Raw genomic sequence first — 19202 nt, 5'->3', positions numbered from 1 at the left:
CGGGAAAGCTAATTGGCGACTAAACTTATTTTAGTCGCCAAATGTATTCATTTGCCGACTAAATATTTAGTCGCCAAAAGGTTAGAAAATTAATTAAATAATACATTTTCGCCGACCAAAGCCTCAATTATTGTTAACGACCAAAGATTTAGTCGCGATAAAAGTTTTAGCTACTAAATTTATTAGTCGTCTAAAGTAAATACTAATGTTTTGGTTACTAAAATTTTAGTCGGCAAATAGTATTTGTTTTGGCTACTAAAAATTTAGTTGCCTAAACTCCCACATTTTTTGCTACTAAATTTTTAGTCGGCAAAAGTGTTTTTATTCTTCAACTTTTGTTTTTAGCTACGAAATAATTTAGTGGCCAAATGTTTGATTTTCTTTTGGCTACAAAACTTTTCGTAGCCAAATGTTTGATTTTCTTTTGGCTACAAAACTTTTAGTTACCAAATGTTTGATTTTATTTTTGCTACAAAATGTTTAGTCGCCAAATGTTTGATTTTCTTTTTTTGGCTACAAAATGTTTAGTCACCAAATGTTTGATTTTTTTTTTTTTTTTTTTTGGCTACAAAACGCTTTGTCGACAAAAACATGATATTATGTTTTATTGCAAATATTATAATGTATCCATAACCTGTCTGTATTTCATGCAACCTGTAATACGTATATAAATAAAATGATACATAAACTATCAATCATTCCATAATCTGCATCCGTATACAAAAAATAAATAACTTTAACTGTCCAAGTACATACAAACCAACTATTGTCCAAACTAAAATAATAATTCCATACAAAATATAGAATCATACAAAAAGCAAAGCCCTCTATATACCAAAATTACATTTACTACCATGTGAAATGACCATTTGGCATGGTACAAATTACCATCGTAATCAGTACCACGACAAAAGGTGATGTATGTACCAAGACAAAAGTACATCTATTTACCATGAAAAAAAATCATATATATGTATGACGACAAAATGCAGTCTATGTACCATGCCAGTAATTAGCTATTGGCTACCAAAAGTTTTCTGTATCAGTAATAGTTAACCGCACAAAAGCCGAGGACGACAAAAGTATTATATTACTTCTATACAAAACTACAATTTCTTTTCTATACACCAAAATATTTCTCTGGAAGTCCACGCAACAAAGTCATCTACAAAAAACAAAAAAAAAAACATTAGAATTTGACCCAAAAATGCCCAACTTCATGAATGAATTTTGCAACAAGTGACAAATAACATATCAAAGAAGTAACCTTCCATGATGAATCAATTATCAATCTTTCTACAGTCTTTCTAAAGTCTTTTGTTATAAGGAACATTATTAACTGCAGAACAATCATTACTAAATCTTTCATTACTAACATAAAGCTAATGTAACAATCTTCTATTTGTATGCAACATGTATCCAAATTCTGTGGCTAAACTAATATCAAAGCCCAATGTGAATAGAAAGTATTCTTTTTACCAACTTCCTCATTATTTGTTTGCAAAAGGCACTTGAATCATTAGATTGGATATAAAACCATCCCTACTTATTAATGTCTGTCAGTGCCATTTCATTCAGGATATTAGAACATATGAGAAAAATAATAACAAAAATAAAGTTTAATCATAAAAGGAAATATGTAGAAATGTATGTTGAGACACCTATAAATGGTTCATCAAAGGAAGAATACTTGATATCTCATGAAGCACATGGCCTCCGAAACACCATTCACGGTTTGATACTTGTATGAAAGCTTAAATATAATATAACACACTTGTGTATGTTCAAGAAATTAATATAATATAACAAAGTGTAAACTGAGTTAATATTGGTTTTTGAATATTTTTCCCATAATTTTCCATTACTATACATCTCCAATACATTCCGTCAGTTGTCACAAGTCCTATTTGTCATGGGAAAGCTGGCCGTGAGAGTCACATGGAGGTTCGGGGCTGTTTTGAAGTTTCGCCCCCTGTAGACGTCCCCGAACGTCCCGAGAGGAAATCCCGTTTTGTTCATTGGGGCTCACTACAGTTCAGACTCAATGTCACGGTTCTTAATCTGATCTCGCAAAGTGCAATGCAAGATTGATAAATCACCAAAGAGTCTAAGTCCGGCAAATTGTTTTGGAAAACAGATTTTTAGAAAGAAGTGCCAAACATGGACTGCTCTGCCAGATATAGAGTCGCCACCTAAATATTTATTTTAGGGGAATTTAGGGAACCTTGACTTGTTGCCTTAGGCCACGTGTCCGTCATCACCAAAGTTGCCTCGGCTCGGGAACTTGGGTACGATTGAAAAAGGTCAGCTATGAGCACCCCCGCTCGCCCGATCCGAAGATCGGCCTGTACTAAGCATGATATCGAGTTTTGAAAACATTATGCGTTCTTATTCCGGTTATTAGCCTAGAATTACTATGTGATACGCACAGCATACAAGTATAGACTAGATTGCCCAAGTTGGAACAAAACATCGCATATCCGTTTGTTTTTTAAAATGGTTTGAAGTTTGCTACTCGCAAGTAGGCTAAAACATGGGTTTCGACGAATTATTCTAATTCAAGCAACCCAACCTTCACCCATAGGCATTCAGGCAGTTATATCACATAAGCACATAGCGTCATGGTAAGCATGCTATCATGGCAAAACTCACACTCATGTAAGATGCTAAAGCATAAAAAACTTACCTAGTATTCCGAGCCAAAACAAGAAACTAGTTAGGAATCATGCATGATCCTAGTTCATGTTAGGATGGCTAATGCAACACATGCAAAATGCAACTAAAATAGGCTCGGCTATTCTAAGAATGGTATGTGAAATGCGGCAACTCGATACACGTATTCAAGTTGGAATTGAAACATAATACAGTTAGCATGATGCGCCAAGCCCGGTACATGCAATACATATGAATGATGCAAACATGCGAGCATAAGTATGCTAATTGAAACATGCCCTAAACTAACCATCAAAAGCTAGTAAATAAAAGGGAGAAAGACGTGGGGTTGGAAGACATTCACACACGCACGCACACTTATTACAAATTCGCCCTCTCGACGGAGGGTCCGAAAGAATAATACAAACCCAATAGATAATTAACTACTCTATCTAATTAATTATTACAGTCCCTTAATTAATTAACGAATTAATTACAAAATAAAATAAGTATGAAATTCAAAAGGCCGTCATAGCTCCGCCTCGAAATGATTGGATGATGCATGCTCAATTTGCCTTGCTCGGAAACCCGTTGCCATGCCTCTGTTGCGTCTGTTTGCACTGTTCTGCACCTCTGATAATTGTGAAAATCCTAAGGTTGTTTCTGAACCATTCCCTGAACACTTTGGGATGCCACCGGCCGAGAGAAAACACCACCAGCCATGGAAATACGGTCATCGACCAAAAATGGGACCACTGGCTGGGTATTGATAGTTGGCCGGCACTGAAAGTTGCCGACCGGCCATCTATTCCTGCAGAACTCTGTTTTTTGCTGCAGCAGAGGACAGACAGCGCATGGCAAGGAATTTACAAGACAATGTATGCACGACCACCCTCCCTATCATGCTATGAACTCAAGAGGGCTTGGTTCTCGACCCTCGGGCCACCAATCACACATTTCAATGCATGATGGCCAAAGGCGGCAAGTGTGCAATTTGATATCAAATGAAATACACAAAAACACAGAAGGGCCCCAACCTCTATCATGATTGATTCAAGAGGCAAGGGATGCGCACACAATGCTATGAAACCTAAGCATGCAAGCAAACTAATGCAACATGAGCATGTAAGCAACAATGCTATACAAGGCAACTAGCATATAACAATATGCAAAGACAAGCATGCAAACAAGCATGTAACTTAACAAGTATGCAAGATGGATGAACATGCAACAACATGTCAATAGGCTAACATTTAATAACATACAAAGGCAAGTATATTTAGACCAATGTAATACATGCATGATGAACTTAACAAAGCAACACAAGCACACAATAGGCAATAGGTAATAGGCATACAACCTAAACATATGAAAATGTATAGCATGCAACAACATGCAAAATGAAACAAGCATGCAACAACATGGTGAGATGGACTTACACTAACATGGGTAGCTCTCAAGCATACCAAAATCAGTGGCCAAATGGACTAAAATGATGGCTTGACATGCACCAAAATGAAGCTCATGCAATGGCTCACAAATGGGGTATAAAAGCACAACTCTCAAACACATTGAAGGCATGATAAACATGAGAATATGGCACACCTATAAACTCTGAAATATCATATTCAATGATGCCAAACACTAAAATGCCTCAAGCAACACATGCAAGGGACCCCAAAACTCAAAGGTAAGCAAGGCTATTACACTACAACCATGCATGGCAAGCACCAATCGGCCAAGAGGCCTAAAAATAGAGCTAGGGAAGCCCAAAACATGTTTGGAGTGTGGCCAAAAGGTGCTATAATAGGGGGCCAAAACAACATGCAATGTGAGCTAGTAAGCATGATTTACACTACAAGCCTATGAAGCATGTGAGGGGCCACCAAACCAGCCAAAAACAGAATCATGGCATGCCAAAATATTACCAAAAGCCCGCTGAAACATGGTCAATACATGCAAGAATGATGTGCTACTTTGATAAGCTATGAAAGGGATTACTCTACACATGCAAGAGGCAAACAAAAGGGGACCAAACAAGCCATGGACAGAGGCTAGGTTGGTCTCAAAAGTCACCAAAAAGTGCCTGAAATAGGCCTCCAAATGATATAAACATATGCTCCTTTGATAGGCCAAATATGCCAGTAAACAAGACAACAAAGGAGAGGGGATGACCCTCTCCTTCTTAGGACCTCAAAACACCATCCCCACCACTGAAATCCCTTTGGATTTCAGTGGTGAGAAGGCCAATACAAGGTAGTCCCGAAGCTCACAAAAAAAGGCACAAAAATGAGGCCAAACAAGGCCTAAGAGGGGGTAAACAAACCCAAATACAAAAGTGATCTTAAACAAAGATTAAAAGCATGAAAAAATAAAACTTTTATCAGTTATACACTAAGCTCAAAACAGCATGCAAGATAGGCTAAAATCTTGTGCAAAAATGGGGAATAAAGAGGAAAAAGGAGTTACCCTTGTAGCTCAGCAAAACCAGCAGGTTCTTGGACCAAAAACCAGCACTTTAACCTCTGAAAATACTCTCCAAGAACCTTAGATGAATGGTGGAGCTGTGTGGTTGTGAGGTGGTGTGCAAAGGGGCCAAGAATCTCACTCTTTTGAATTCAAAATATAGAGATATAAAGAGAGATATATCTCTTGTGCCTTAGAAAAAATTTTCAACCTCTCTAAAGGAGAGGGAGGCCTTCTCTTATAGAGAAAGAGGAGGGTTCAAGCTTCTTGGAGAAGCTAGAGCAAAAGGGTCAAGCTTCTTGGAAAAGCTAGAGTAAAAGGTTCAAGCTTCTTGGAGAAGCTAGAGCAAAGGTTCAAGAGGTTCAAACTTCCTCAAGAAGCTAAAACAAAGGTTCAAAAGGTTCAAACTTCCTCAAAAAGCTAAAATAAAGGTTCAAAAGGTTCAAATTTCCTCAAGAAGCTAAAACAAGGGTTCAAAAGGTTCAAGCTTCCTCAAGAAGCTTAAAACAAGGGTGCAGAACCTCCATACACGTGTATGGAGGGCAGGGTCTGTGCTTACCAGCTGGCACAGCTGGTATGCATAATGCCTGAAAAAGGCGAAGAAAAGGTCTCGGCCAGAAAAAGTGGCCGATTGACCAAAACAATGGTCGGCCGACCAAAAACAATACCGACCGGCCAATACCTTTGGCCGGTAGCAAGAAAACAGGGCCAGTGGCCTCAAGCCATGACCGGTGAGCTGTGGGGATGGCCAACAAGCCATTCCCTGCCCTTAGAAGCAAAAACACAAGTGTTTAGTCCATGACCAAGCAAAAAACACATAAGTTGAGAGATCTTGAGGCGAGGCGCATAGTCGAGACCTCCGAGAACTCAAAACGAACACGATCATGGATGATCATCGAGTGTTCAAACGATGACGTCCAAGTCTTGAGGACGGTAAAAAATTGGGTGTCTACACCCCCGAAATGCTCGTTTTTGACTAAGTTTTCGGCGTATTCGGCTCTAAATCCCAACCTACAGGGTTCGAATAACATTCTGTCAGTTGTCACAAGTCATATTTGGCATGGGGAAGCTGCCCGTGTCAGCCACATGACGGTTCGGGAGCTGTTTTGAATTTTCGCCCCCGAAACGCCCTTTTTCGACTAAGAGGTTGTTTGGGAAGTTCTAAATAAGTGCATTTTTTGAATTTTTATAAAATATGGGTTAAGTTTGAAGTGATATGGTAGAGGGTGATGTGACTTAAATAAGATGATATGACTTAAATAGGATAGTGACTTTTTGACTTTTTTAAGATGCCAAACCTAGCTTAAGTTTTGGGAGTACCCGGCTCTAAATCCCAACCTACGAGTCCGAATAACATTCTATCAGCTCTCAGAAGTCATATTTGGCTAGGGGAAGCTGCCCGTGTCAGCTACACGGCGGTTCGAGAGTTGTTTTGAACTTTTGCCCCGAAACGCCCTTTTTTCGACTAAGTTTTGGGTGTATTCGGCTCTAAATCCCAACCTACGGGTCCGAATAATATTTCATCAGTTGTCACAAGTCATATTTGGCATGAGGAAGCTACCCGTGTCAGCCACACAGCAGTTTGGGGGCTGTTTTGAATTTTTGCCCCCGAAACGCTCTTTTTCGACAAAGTTTTGGGTGTATTCGGCTCTAACTCCCAACCTACGAGTCTGAATAACATTCCATCAGTTGTCATAAGTCATATTTGGCATGGGGAAGCTGCCCATGTCAGCCACACAGCGGTTCAGGGGCTGTTTTGAATTTTCGCCCCCGAAACACCCTTTTTCGACAATGTTTTTGGCGTATTCGGCTCCAAATCCCAACGTACGGGTCTGAATAACATTCCATCAGTTGTCACGAGTCATATTTGGCATGGGAAAGCTGTCCATGTCAACCACACGACGATTCGAGGGCTGTTTTGAATTTTCACCCCCGAAACGCCCTTTTTCAACTAAGTTTTGGACATATTCGGCTCTAACTCCCAACCTACGAGACCGAATAATATTCCGTCAGTTGTCATAAGTCATAATTGGCATGGGGAAGCTGTTCGTGTTGGCCACACGGCGGTTCGGGGGCTGTTTTGAATTTTTGCACCCAAATTGCCATTTCTCGACAAAGTTTTGGGCGTATTTGGCTCTAATCCCAACCTACGGGTCCGAATAACATTCCGTCAGTTGTCATAAGTCATACTTGGCATGGGGAAGCTGTTTGTGTCGGCCACACAGCGGTTCGGGTGCTGTTTTGAATTTTCGCCCACGAAACGCCCTTTTTCGACTAAGTTTTGAGCGTATTCGGCTCTAAATCCCAACCTACGGGTCTGATAACATTTCATCAGTTGCCACAAGTCATATTTGGAATGGGGAAGTTGTTCGTGTTAGCCACACGACAGTTCGGGGGCTGTTTTGAATTTTCGCCCCCGAAATGCCCCTTTTCAACTAAGTTTTGGGCGTATTCGGCTCTAAATCCCAACCTACGGGTCCAAATAACATTCCGTCAGTTGTCCCAGGTCATATTTGGCATGGAGAAGCTGTTCGTCTCATCCACACAACGGTTCGAAGGCTATTTTGAATTTTTGCTCCTGAAATGCCATTTTTTGACTAAGTTTTGGGCGTATTCGGCACTAACTCCCAACCTACGGGTCCAAATAAAATTCTGTCAATTGTCACAAGTCATATTTGGCATATGGAAGCTGCCCATGTCAGCCACACGGTAGTTCAGAGGCTGTTTTAAATTTTCACCCCCGTAACGCCGTTTTTCGACTAAATTTTGGGTGTATTCGGCTCTAAATCCCAACGTGCGGGTCCAAATAACATTCCGTCAGTTGTTACAAGTCATATTTGGTATGGGGAAGCTGGTTGTGCCAGCTATACGGTGGTTCGGGGGCTGTTTTGAAATTTCGCCGCTGAAACGCCATTTTTCAACTAAATTTTGGGCGTATTCGGCTCTAACTCCCAACCTATGGGTCCGAATAACATTCCGTCACTTATCACAATTCATATTTGGCATAGGGAAGCTACCTGTGTCAGCCACACAATGATTCAGAGGCTGTTCTGAATTTTCACCGCTGTAACGCCATTTTTCGACTAAATTTTGGCCGTACTCGGCTCTAACTCTCAACCTACTGGTCCAAAAAACATTCTATCTATTGTCACAAGTCATATTTGGCATGGGGAAGCCGCCCGTGTCAGCCACACGGCGATTCAGGAGCTGTTTTGAATTTTCGCCCCCGAAACGCCATTTTTCAACTAAGTTTTGGGTGTATTTGATTCTAACTCCCAACCTACTAGTCCAAATAACATTCCGTCAATTGTCACAAGTCATATTTGGCATGGGGAAGCTGCCCGTGTCAGCCACATGGCGGTTCGGGAGCTGTTTTGAATTTTCACCCCCGAGACGCCATTTTTCGACTAAGTTTTGGGCGTATTCGGCTCTAAATCCCAACCTACGTGTCCGAATAATATTCCGTCAATTGTAACAAGCCATATTTGGCATGGGGAAGCTGCCCGTGTCAGCCACACGGCGGTTCAGGAGCTGTTTTGAATTTTTTCCCCCGAAACGCCATTTTTCAACTAAGTTTTGGGCGTATTCGGCTCTAACTCCCAACCTACTGGTCTGAATAACATTCTGTCAGTTCTTAGAAGTCATATTTGGCACTGGGTAGCTTCCCGTGTCAGTCACACGACAGTTCAGGGGCTGTTTTGAATTTTTGCCCCCAAAACGCTCTTTTTCGACAAAGTTTTGGGCGTATTCGGCTCTAACTCCCAGCCTACGGGTCTGAATAACATTTCGTCAGTTGTCACAAGTCATAATTTGCATTTGGAAGTTGCCCGTGTCAGCCACACGGCCGTTCGGGGGCTGTTTTGAATTTTCGCCCCCGAAACACCCTTTTCGACAAAGTTTTGGGCGTATTCGGCTTTAAATCCCAATGTACGGGTCTGAATATCATTCCGTTAGTTGTCACAAGTCATATTTGGCATGGGAAAGCTGTTTGTGTCAACCACACGGCGGTTCGCGGGCCGTTTTGAATTTTCTCCCCTGAAACACCATTTTTCGACTAAGTTTTGGGCGTATTCGGCTCTAACTCCCAACCTACAGGTCCAAATAACATTTCGTCAGTTGTCATAAGTCATATTCGGCATGGGGAAGCTGTTTGTGTTGGCCACACGGTGGTTCGGGGGTTGTTTTGAATTTTTGGCCCTGAAACGCCATTTTTCGACCAAGTTTTGTGCGTATAGGGCTCTAATCCCAACTTATGGGTCCGAATAACATTCCGTCAATGGTCATAAGGCATACTTGGCATAGGGAAGCTGTTTCTGTCAGCCACACGGCGGTTCGGGGGCTGTTTTGAATTTTTGCCCCCGAAATACCGTTTTTCGACTAAGTTTTTGGCGTATTCAGCTCTAAATCCCAACCTACGGGTTCGAATAACATTCCATCAGTTGCCGCAAGTCATATTTGGCATGGGGAACCTGTTCGCGTTGGCCACACGGCAATTCGGGGGCTGTTTTGAATTTTTGCCCCCGAAACGACCTTTTTCGACTAAGTTTTGGGCGTATTCCGCTCTAAATTTCAATCTCCGAGTTCAAATAACATTCCATCAGTTGTCACAAGTCATATTTGGCATGGGAAACCTGTTCGTGTCAGCCACATGACAGTTCAGGGGCTGTTTTGAATTTTTGCCCTAGAAACGCCATTTTTTGACTAAGATTTTGGCATATTCAGCTCTAACTCCCAACCTACGGGTCCGAATAAAATTCCATCACTTGTCACAAGTCATATTTGGCATGTGGAAGCTGCTCGTGTTAGCCACAAGGCGGTTCAGAGGCTGTTTTAAATTTTCACCCCCGTAACGCCGTAAATCTTCACCAATGAGACTTGTAACTTAGTGGTAAATTGAACCCAATTTGGACTCCCACCTCTTTCCCAGAGGCACTTCAGTATATTAGTTAACAAAAAAAAAGGGTTAACAAATTTCATAAAGAGCAACAACACTAGCATAGCAAGCCACTTATGGATCTAGCTATAGGTTGTTCAATAAATTGATTAACATAAAGCTCCACCTCTGGTTTTAATTTAATCCCTTTTAAATAGGCTATGGTGCTCTTGATGCATAATACTTACAAAAGCAACACCAAACACCAAAAACTAGTAAGGCTTATTGTACTAACCATTATGGTAATAATAATAACACAAAAATGGCAACAGTGAATGCTAAGATGATAACCTACCTCTCCTCCTATAAACATTATCACAGAGAGAGAGTCCAAATTTATGTTAATTATTAGACAGGCACCATACATGTGCTTGTGCTACAGCTATTTATGTGTCGTACTATAATGAAAACCGACATAACATAAGCTTTTCAGTACACGCTTGCAACACCATTTTTGCATTCTTTATTCTCAACAAACTCAAGAGACTACATATTTAATTGATAATTACAATCATAAATCAAATATTTGATAGTCGCCATCATAGATCAAACGCCACGAATATGCTTATTCATATTTGGTATACCTAAAACCATACTTGTCAACAAGACGGCTAAGGAAGGATCAATGTTACTCGTGGACGGTCAAAGAATCTCATGTCTCACTGCTCAGTCCAAAAATGTATTTCAAAGGGTTGTGGAAATGAACTACTCTCAGCTACAACAATACATGAAATATGCAATCAAAGCCTCATATGAAAAACTGAATGCAGTCTTCAATCAAGAGAGGGGTCCCAAATTGAAGATCCTCATTGATCTGCTTGTCGTCAACTAATTCAATTAATCAAGTTCGTATATCAACTTTTAAACAGCCACGTAATTCATAATTTCATTTGTTTTCAATATAATTTATTGACTAAATCTTAATCCTTGCAACAGTAATCTGAAGACAGAACAATTCACATTGTGCACTGTGCATTCAGATTATATTTTCTCCAACAAATCAATGCAAGTCCTTCTCGTGTTCATGACTACTTGCAAGATACCTAGAAGGTATACTACAGTTGAGCTAAGTCTTCTTGTGCTAGTCTGAACTAACTTAAATTCCACCAAAAAGAAACAGAAAGAATTCAAAGGTATGTTCATGGCCCACATATTTTGTCTATGGGGCCCATGAACATTCTCCTCGCATCAGCTATTTCTCTTTTGCTTAGGGTGTTGTTTGTTGCTTCTGCACATATTTCTATTAGGTATTGGTTGAAGTTTTTGATGTTCTAACAGGTTGTTTGTTTTGGTCCTTGTGGGCCCTCATCCTTTCTGGGACGGATCTGCATTGTTGCTATCCAATTTTTATTGGTTATTGTATAGTTCTGTTAGGGCCTGGGGCATGCCCCTTGTATTTTGTGTAAGTTTTTGTTTTTATTTTATGACTTATTCACCCAAAAAAAAAAGAGAAACAATTCAAAGGGTTTTATTAATGTGTAAATTCACTAAAAATAAGTACAGGCTTCAAGCCAATAGGTGGGATTCAAAAGTGATTAACTAGAAAAATTCATGTGCTCCCTGGGAATTCATTTCTCAATTGTTGGGTTTATTCTATGATTTAATTTGTTTCATGAGGATAAAATTCTTAGAATTTGTAGAATTAAGGTCCATCTTGCAAAATCATTCGCAACACAAAAACACAAAACACAAAAACAGAACAGTAAAGTATCAAGCTATGTTTAAACTCACAGATCTGAAATAGGGCAATTATCTTTCTTTAAAAAAATTGAATTAAAAGATTATAATATTGTGGAATAATTCAAAGTCCTATAATCACATTACTCTTTTAAGAAATTAGAAAGTACTTCCTAGGTTTCTTTGGGGGCAAATCTTGCTAATCTAAGCCTTTCTTTTTAAAACTTGATCACAGACTTTCAATTGAGCCCAATGAATTTCTCACATAGCCCTCTTTGAAATAACCAAAGCCTAGAGGACATGGTTTCTTAAAAGAGCCTTGTTGGCCAATAGCTATTCCATAATCTCATTTTCTCAGATTACTGTTAGCAGCACAATATAAAAAATAAGGTTAATTACATCAAGACATCTTAACTATTAGAGAATATCTACTTACTTCCCACATCTATGAACCTATGCATTGTGACTAGAGATTTAATGAAAAAATGGAACATGAATTTTAAACACACAATTTTAATAGTGGATAAAGAACACTTGACTTCTATATCGATTCATACAATTTTACACTGAATAACGCTACTTTAACAAAGAGAATAAAAATTTTCACTAACATTGTATGGTTATTAAAGCCATAAATCTGCTAGGTTTTATAATCTCCAACCAAGCTTGAGATCAATTTTGTAGGAATTTCCAATTCACCCTTTGAGATCAAGAAGTATGACCAAAGCCAAAATCGGGCGTTCTCTGTCAATTGGTAACACTTTTTTATTTTATGATTTAAATTTCAATTGATCTTAAAACTACAATTTAAAGTCATGAATGGACTTAAAACAGAGAACCCATGTAAAATGTGAACATCAATTTTGCCAACTAGAAAACCTGAAGTTAAACCACCAACTAACCATGTTATTTATACACAAACACGGCCAAAAATAAATAGATAAAGCAAAGTCAAAGCCACTAAGATCATAAAACATGTCCATTCCATATCAATAAAACCATAATATCATTACACATGGTGATGGTGGCGAGATCAGTATCACACATCATTCAAACAATACCAAGACAACTGAAATAGGCATAAAATGAAATTCGTTTTCCCAAGAAAATAATTTTTGAAAAATATTGGTACTCCTTCAACCCCAAATTACTAAGTAGTCCAATAGTTCTTTTACTTTAATACAAAATTGGCACATCAACACTAGAAACAAACTTAAGATTCATAAAATTATTCCTGGAAATAACCAACTTTCAGGAGCTTCCTAAGTAAGTTTGGGCCAACCAAAATGATATTTTTTGCTCTTCTTTATTGTGACAATTTGGAGACTAACTTTAGTGTGGCAGTTTGAAACAAAGCAGTGGTTCTGAAGTCCCATTGTGGTTGTGTTTTAAGCTTATCTTAGCACAGGAAAAAAATAATGTTGCATTAGTTTTGGGACACTGGTTTTAGTTACCTAAAATTGGCCTATTTGACTTAACATTAACCTTGATATTTTGGAAATAAAAATTGTGAAAACAAGATTAAGGGGCAGAAACTAGATCCTCACTCAAAGCCTGCTTCAAAAGAGCTTGAGCGAAGCACTCAGTGGTTTCTAAAAAAATGTAAAAATCCCAAGAGGCTCCTTTTTGTAGCCTGCACAAAGAGCGGTCACATGGGTGACAACATTACATGAAAGAGAACAGGGATAGTAGTGTGCTTGAGCTAGGTAACATGCACAAGTTTTTGTAATTCATGCAATGTCTTTTCTAAACAAACTAGAAATAGACATTAGGCTAAGGGCTCTCAAAAAACTCTGATATATTAATCAGTGAAGAGACCTGAATGTTCTAATGATTCAATAGCTTTAAATGATAGTTTTCTTTGGATAAAAGTCCATGGACCAAAAAACATGGTTGAGACCACCGCAAAATCATTAGATCATCAGATCGACAACACAAGTTGGCAGTTAAATATGAGCGCGAGAGATTAGCAGTTAAATATGAAACCCATTGAATCATTAGGTGCTACTTTGTTACAGTTGAGCTTGACTTGTTTTGATTTGATCAAACTTGTTAGGTAGATAAGTTAAGGTTGAACATATTCATAAATTGGAACTCAACTCGAACTCCGCTTGTGTCCTGCTTAGCATTTAATTTTTAAACAAGTGGTATCAAGTTCAAAAAAAAAGAGGGTGGTCGTATGTTAGGTAGCATAACAGTCAACATGCAAAAATTATTGAAACTTGTTGAGTTTCTAAATCAAACTTGAGAAACCCATTATTGGGCTTGACCCCTAGCTACAGAGCGACTGGTTCGTGTTCAATTTTTAACTACTAATCCTAGGAAGAGCCAGAGACTCTTTTTGCATCCTCAATTGAACTAATAAATGAAGAATGCCTCATTTGTACACACATATATTGGTAGCATTGTCTAATAAATGAACCAATTAGTCTGTGAAAGGGAGAGAAAACTAACCAGTATCAATGAAACCAATGACAACATTAACTTGATTCTTGGAGGGAGTTCACAGATATAGTGTGGTGTGGTGTGATGTGGTGTGTATTGCTAGGCCAAGCATCCTCTATCTTTAATTTACTTAGTTCCCCCCTTATCTTAATGTAACTATTGAATCATATAAAAATCTTGAAACGTAATTGAATAATTGAAATTATATTATCCAAGTATCAGCTAATTCTAATGTATATTTCCCAAATATGTGCCAATATAAGCAGGGTCCACTTCAGAAATAGTCAAGTACAGTAATTCAAGTACAAGCAGTGCCTCAAAACAATCATCTCAAGTACATGGCGACACCTATGTATATTGCATCACTAATCTATACATCATGCTGCACAAATCCAAAAACTTAGCTTGTGAAAACATTAAATATCTTATCTAGTGATTCTCCCCAATAAAATAAACAAATAATACTAATAGTAACATAAACAAGACTATGTAATAACTACAAATTTTAAACAGATGAAATTAAAAACTAACAATCAAAGTGTGGAAGTCATCCAACCTTTTTTTGATTAGCTATGGACAAATTTTGTTGCATCATTGAATACTGGATATCCACAACTGCCTCTGATGGTTTTCCTTGTACTGAAACAAACCAAAAAAGTTTAAAATTAGTATATGGAGACAGGTATCTTCAATAGAAAACAAGAATGAATTCAGCAAAAACAATTGCTGAAGTCCAGAAAATACGTCAGTGTACAGCTAAATAACTTATTAAAATATTATAGTCAAAATTATCAAGCAAATGAGGGAATCCATGCTTACCAATAGTGAGCATCCCATTTCATGAATCCAAAGACCTATAAAATGCAACAAAAAAAATGAAATAGATTAAATTTCATAAAAACATAACTGGTCATCCAAAGGCATTTAATGTTTCGATCCAAACCCTAGAAGTATATTCAGATCATAAAATAAGAAGAAACAAAGAGAGAGGAGATCCGAAAGAGAAAGGAAGAGAACGAAAAGATTAGCAGATAAAGAAATTGAGGGAGTTTGTACCGTTGGAGGTCTCTTATTCACACAACCATGGCGATTTATAGAGCAAGATACAGAGCAAAATCGACAGAGGAATATCGAGAGCAAAATCGATAGAGAGAGAGAGAGAGAGAGCAAAATCGAGACAGATTTGGGAAATAAGAGTGAAAGGGTATAGGGTAAGTTTTATACGATTTGGGGATACGGCAAGCTCGAGAGCGAGAATGAGAGAGAGCACGAGACTGAGAGAAAGAGCGAGATATAACCTGGTATTATGGCCATGGCGGTGGTGATTTACAACAGTGGCGATTTGTGACGGTGGCAATCTGCGATGTCGAATGCTTCCCGGTGGTAAGCGCCTGAGGTAAGGTGAGATTTGGTGGTGATTGTGTGCTTGTGTGTGAGAGAGAGAGAGAGAGAGAGAGAGAGAGAGATAGTGCTCTGTATTCCTAAACAAAGGAGAATACCTGGGAGGGCGCCAATAGGTTTTCATTTTCCTACTAAAATTTTGGCAGCTTTGGCAACTAATTTCAAATTTTGTCGGCAAAAATGTAAGTAATAACGAGTAAATTATTTAGCCAAATCAACTCAAATGGCGACTAAAATGTTAGCCACCAAAACTCAACCTACGGCAACTAAAATTCTTTTTGTCGCTAAAAATAAATTTTTGGCGACCAAAATTTTAGTCGCCAAAGGTAAAAAAAATAATTTTGTATTTTCTATTCGGCGACTAAATATTTTAGTAGTCAAAACTCAACCTAGGTGACTAAAATTCTTTTTGTCGCTGAAAATAAGCTTTTGGCGACCAAAATTTTAGTCACCAAAGGTAAAAAAATAATTTTTTATTTTTCATTCGGCGACTTAACTGGTTTTAGTAGCCAAAACTCAATATACAGCAACTAAAATTCTTTTTTGTAGCCAATTCTGGCAATTTTTAGCGACTAAATTTTTTTTTAGTCGCTAATAACCAATATACCCCTACTAAAAAAAATTAATAGCTAAATGTTGTACTTTTGCCGACTAAAAAAAAATTTAGCCGCCAATTCCATAACTTTTGGCAACTAAATTTTTTTTAGTCACTAATTTAGTCGCCAAAGGTGCATTTTGTTGTAGTGTTTTCAAAATCATGCAATGCCAAGTTTATATCACAATTTATGAAATCATTTCTTTTACAATAAAAAACAGGGCAGTGGATACAACACTGAGAATCTGTAGGTACGTGTCTACAAGCAGGCTATATAAGCACTACTAATTGTCATTTTTACCAGTACTAATCGAAAGGCCCGACACCTAACCGTATGGATTTTTGGACTTTCACTAAGAACACACAGGCCAACAATAATACCACACCTCATACCCAGATTCATCATGGTATTCACTCATTTTTTTCAAAACTATAAACATTTTCATTGTTTTACATATACAAGAATGCTCAATGCAAATAGATGAGAAATTAGTTTCAATTCTCCTAATTCTTATGCAATTTTTACAACAAACATAGTTATCCTCCACCAATAGCCCAAAATGGATATCCCTAAACAGATAGATAATTTCCAATAAAGATAAACTTTTCAAAATTTCAAGATGAGAGTGATAATGCATATCCAATTCCACCATCATAATCATCATCATTACAATTTCATAAAACCCAACACCATTTATGTTTCCTGTTTACAAAACCAAATATTTACATTTTAAGACAAAATCTCATTTTCTTTATAAATCAATTCCAAAAATAAAAATACAACATTTTATCACAACTCAATCACATTTACAAACCCACAATCATATTCAAGAACCATTTGAAAATCCCTCTTTTGATTTTTAAACCAAAACCCTACATTTATCCAAGAATTCTCAAATCACAATGTTGTTTAGAAAAGCAAATAACCAAGTTAAAAACTACACAAAAGTATAGAGAAATCCCTACTTTAAAGCTAGAAGGCAAGAGAGGGAGTGAAGAAACCCCGACGAAGATGTAAATCAACATTGCTCCAATCAAATGGAAGCTCTAGGTGAGCTCTACCTTTTTATCGAAGGGACTAGGGTGTAGAGATCAATAGATGATAGTGTATTTGAGGGTAGAAGATGAGTTCTAGAGAGAGGATGTAAATCTAGGTTTTTGAAATGTAGAGAGAGAGAGAGAGATAAGAAAATGACTCAAAAAGTGAGCTTTTCGGACTGATATACGCGCAGAGTGCTCGAGTGACCAGGCACAATAAGTGAGACCGTTCGAGAGAACAAAGTTACCGCTCGAGCGAACAGATACAAATGAAGACACTGCTCGAGCGCAAGAATGATCGCTCAAGTGCATAATGCACCCCTTTCAGTTAGGGTTGCAAATGAACAGAGCCGTTCATGAACAAGATTGAGCTCGACTTGATAAGAGCTCGTTCGAACTCGGTTCGTTGAATTTTTTTTTCCGTTCGAGCTTAAGCTTGAGCTCGTTGAATTTTTAATAAACAAGTCCAAATATTCTAAAGTTCGGCTCGTTAGCTAGCTCGTTTAATATTTATTATTTATATATTAAACAATGTAAAAATATGTATAAAAATAATATAAATATGTTATTTATATATTTAAAAAATATAAATATAAATAATAGTTAACTATGGATAGTACATTTATATAATAGTTGTAGTAGATATTAATTTTTTGATGAAATATTGACTTTTTTTTAGAATGTTTATATATATTGTATATATAATTGTATAATCAAAGTTTTAATTGTAACTTTAGTCTTATACGCAAGTATGAATTTATAAATTTTTTGGCTTGTTAAGTCTCGTAAATAGGCTTGAGCTCGAGTAAAGCCTAAGCCAACTCGGCTCGAGCTCGGTTCATTAAATTTTTATTGAGCTCTAGCTTGAGTCCGAGTTCGTTAAAATCTTAATAAACAAGCCTAAACATACTAAAGTTCGACTAGGCTTGGCTTGGCTCGTTTGTAGCCCTACTCCTAGTAGTTCAAACTTGTAAAAGTTCGCTCGAGTGCAAGAAACGTTGTTCGAGCGCAGATATCAAACTCTTAGTAGTTTTGCAGACTGTAAAAAACCTCTGAAGCGTAATAAGCTTCGCTTGAGTGAACAAGCGAACTTCTAGGCAAAAACTCTTTTGAAAAACGGACTCCCAACCTGTTTCAAACACAACCAAGACATTCTAATAACCAAACTCAATGAGGAATAAGATGTATAAGGGTATGAACAACCAGAAAAAGACAAGGAATCTAGATCCAAAATAATAAATGGGTGAGGTCTAAATTAGAATCGTTATAGTTCCTATACATACAAACATAAAAAAGAAAATCAAACAAAGATAGTCAGCATAAATAGGAGTCTATCTACAATAAGCATCATAGTAGATCTCTACTAAAAAAAATACAAAGAACACCATAAATGAAAACACATTACTTTGTGTCTATAAACACTTATTTAAACCTTTTAAAAATTTTTTAAAAAAAAGTCGATGGACTCTTCTATTCTAGTCTCCTTGGTGTGTTTAAGAATGAATATTTGTGTACATAGGGTAGGGGAGAAGGATAACAGATCTTGTATAATTATTCTAATGTGAGTGTCTTGGAATATGATGAAAGAAAATAGACAAGATGAAAGAGATTTGAATAGATAGAAAAAAAAGTAGAGAAATTTGAACAGATAAATTTAATTTGCAAAAAAAATTTAGACATATAAAATTTGTAACAGATAGAATTTCATATCAAATATGAACAAATAAAAATTTCAATAGATAGAAAAAAAAAATTAAGCAGATAGAGAGATAAAAGAAAGGTAGAGAAAGAAACAGATAGAGAGAGAGTTTTAAAAATGTGTGAATTTGAACCGATAGAAAAAATAGAATATAAAAATTCATTAGATAAAAAAAATTCAACAGATAGGTTAAATAAATTTGAACAGATAGTCGAAAAAAGTCAACAGATAAAAAAATTCAACAGATAAATTAAGAAGTAAAATTAGAAACAAAATGTCCTTTTAGAACAAGAAAA

The 19202-nt window shown here is 37.3% G+C and overlaps 1 long non-coding RNA gene across 2 annotated transcripts; it reads right to left on the bottom strand.

Moving 5' to 3' along the window:
• Positions 1-722: 722 nt before the first annotated feature.
• LOC114259409 (uncharacterized) lies at positions 723-15745 on the bottom strand. Of its 2 annotated transcripts, none has more exons than XR_003628257.2 (4): positions 15472-15745; positions 14993-15027; positions 14730-14812; positions 723-1165 (listed from the first exon to the last, which is right to left on the bottom strand). It is a non-coding gene; the product is annotated as an uncharacterized LOC114259409 (long non-coding RNA). The 2 variants fall into 2 exon arrangements; XR_003628258.2 differs by lacking the exon at positions 723-1165 and adding an exon at positions 14345-14555.
• Between the last annotated feature and the right edge of the window lie 3457 nt (positions 15746-19202).

Source organism: Camellia sinensis, chromosome 10, assembly GCF_055761805.1.
Source record: "Camellia sinensis isolate YWXY chromosome 10, ASM5576180v1, whole genome shotgun sequence".
Classification (NCBI taxonomy): Eukaryota; Viridiplantae; Streptophyta; class Magnoliopsida; order Ericales; family Theaceae; genus Camellia; species Camellia sinensis.
This window is presented reverse-complemented; position numbering and strand designations above follow the sequence as displayed.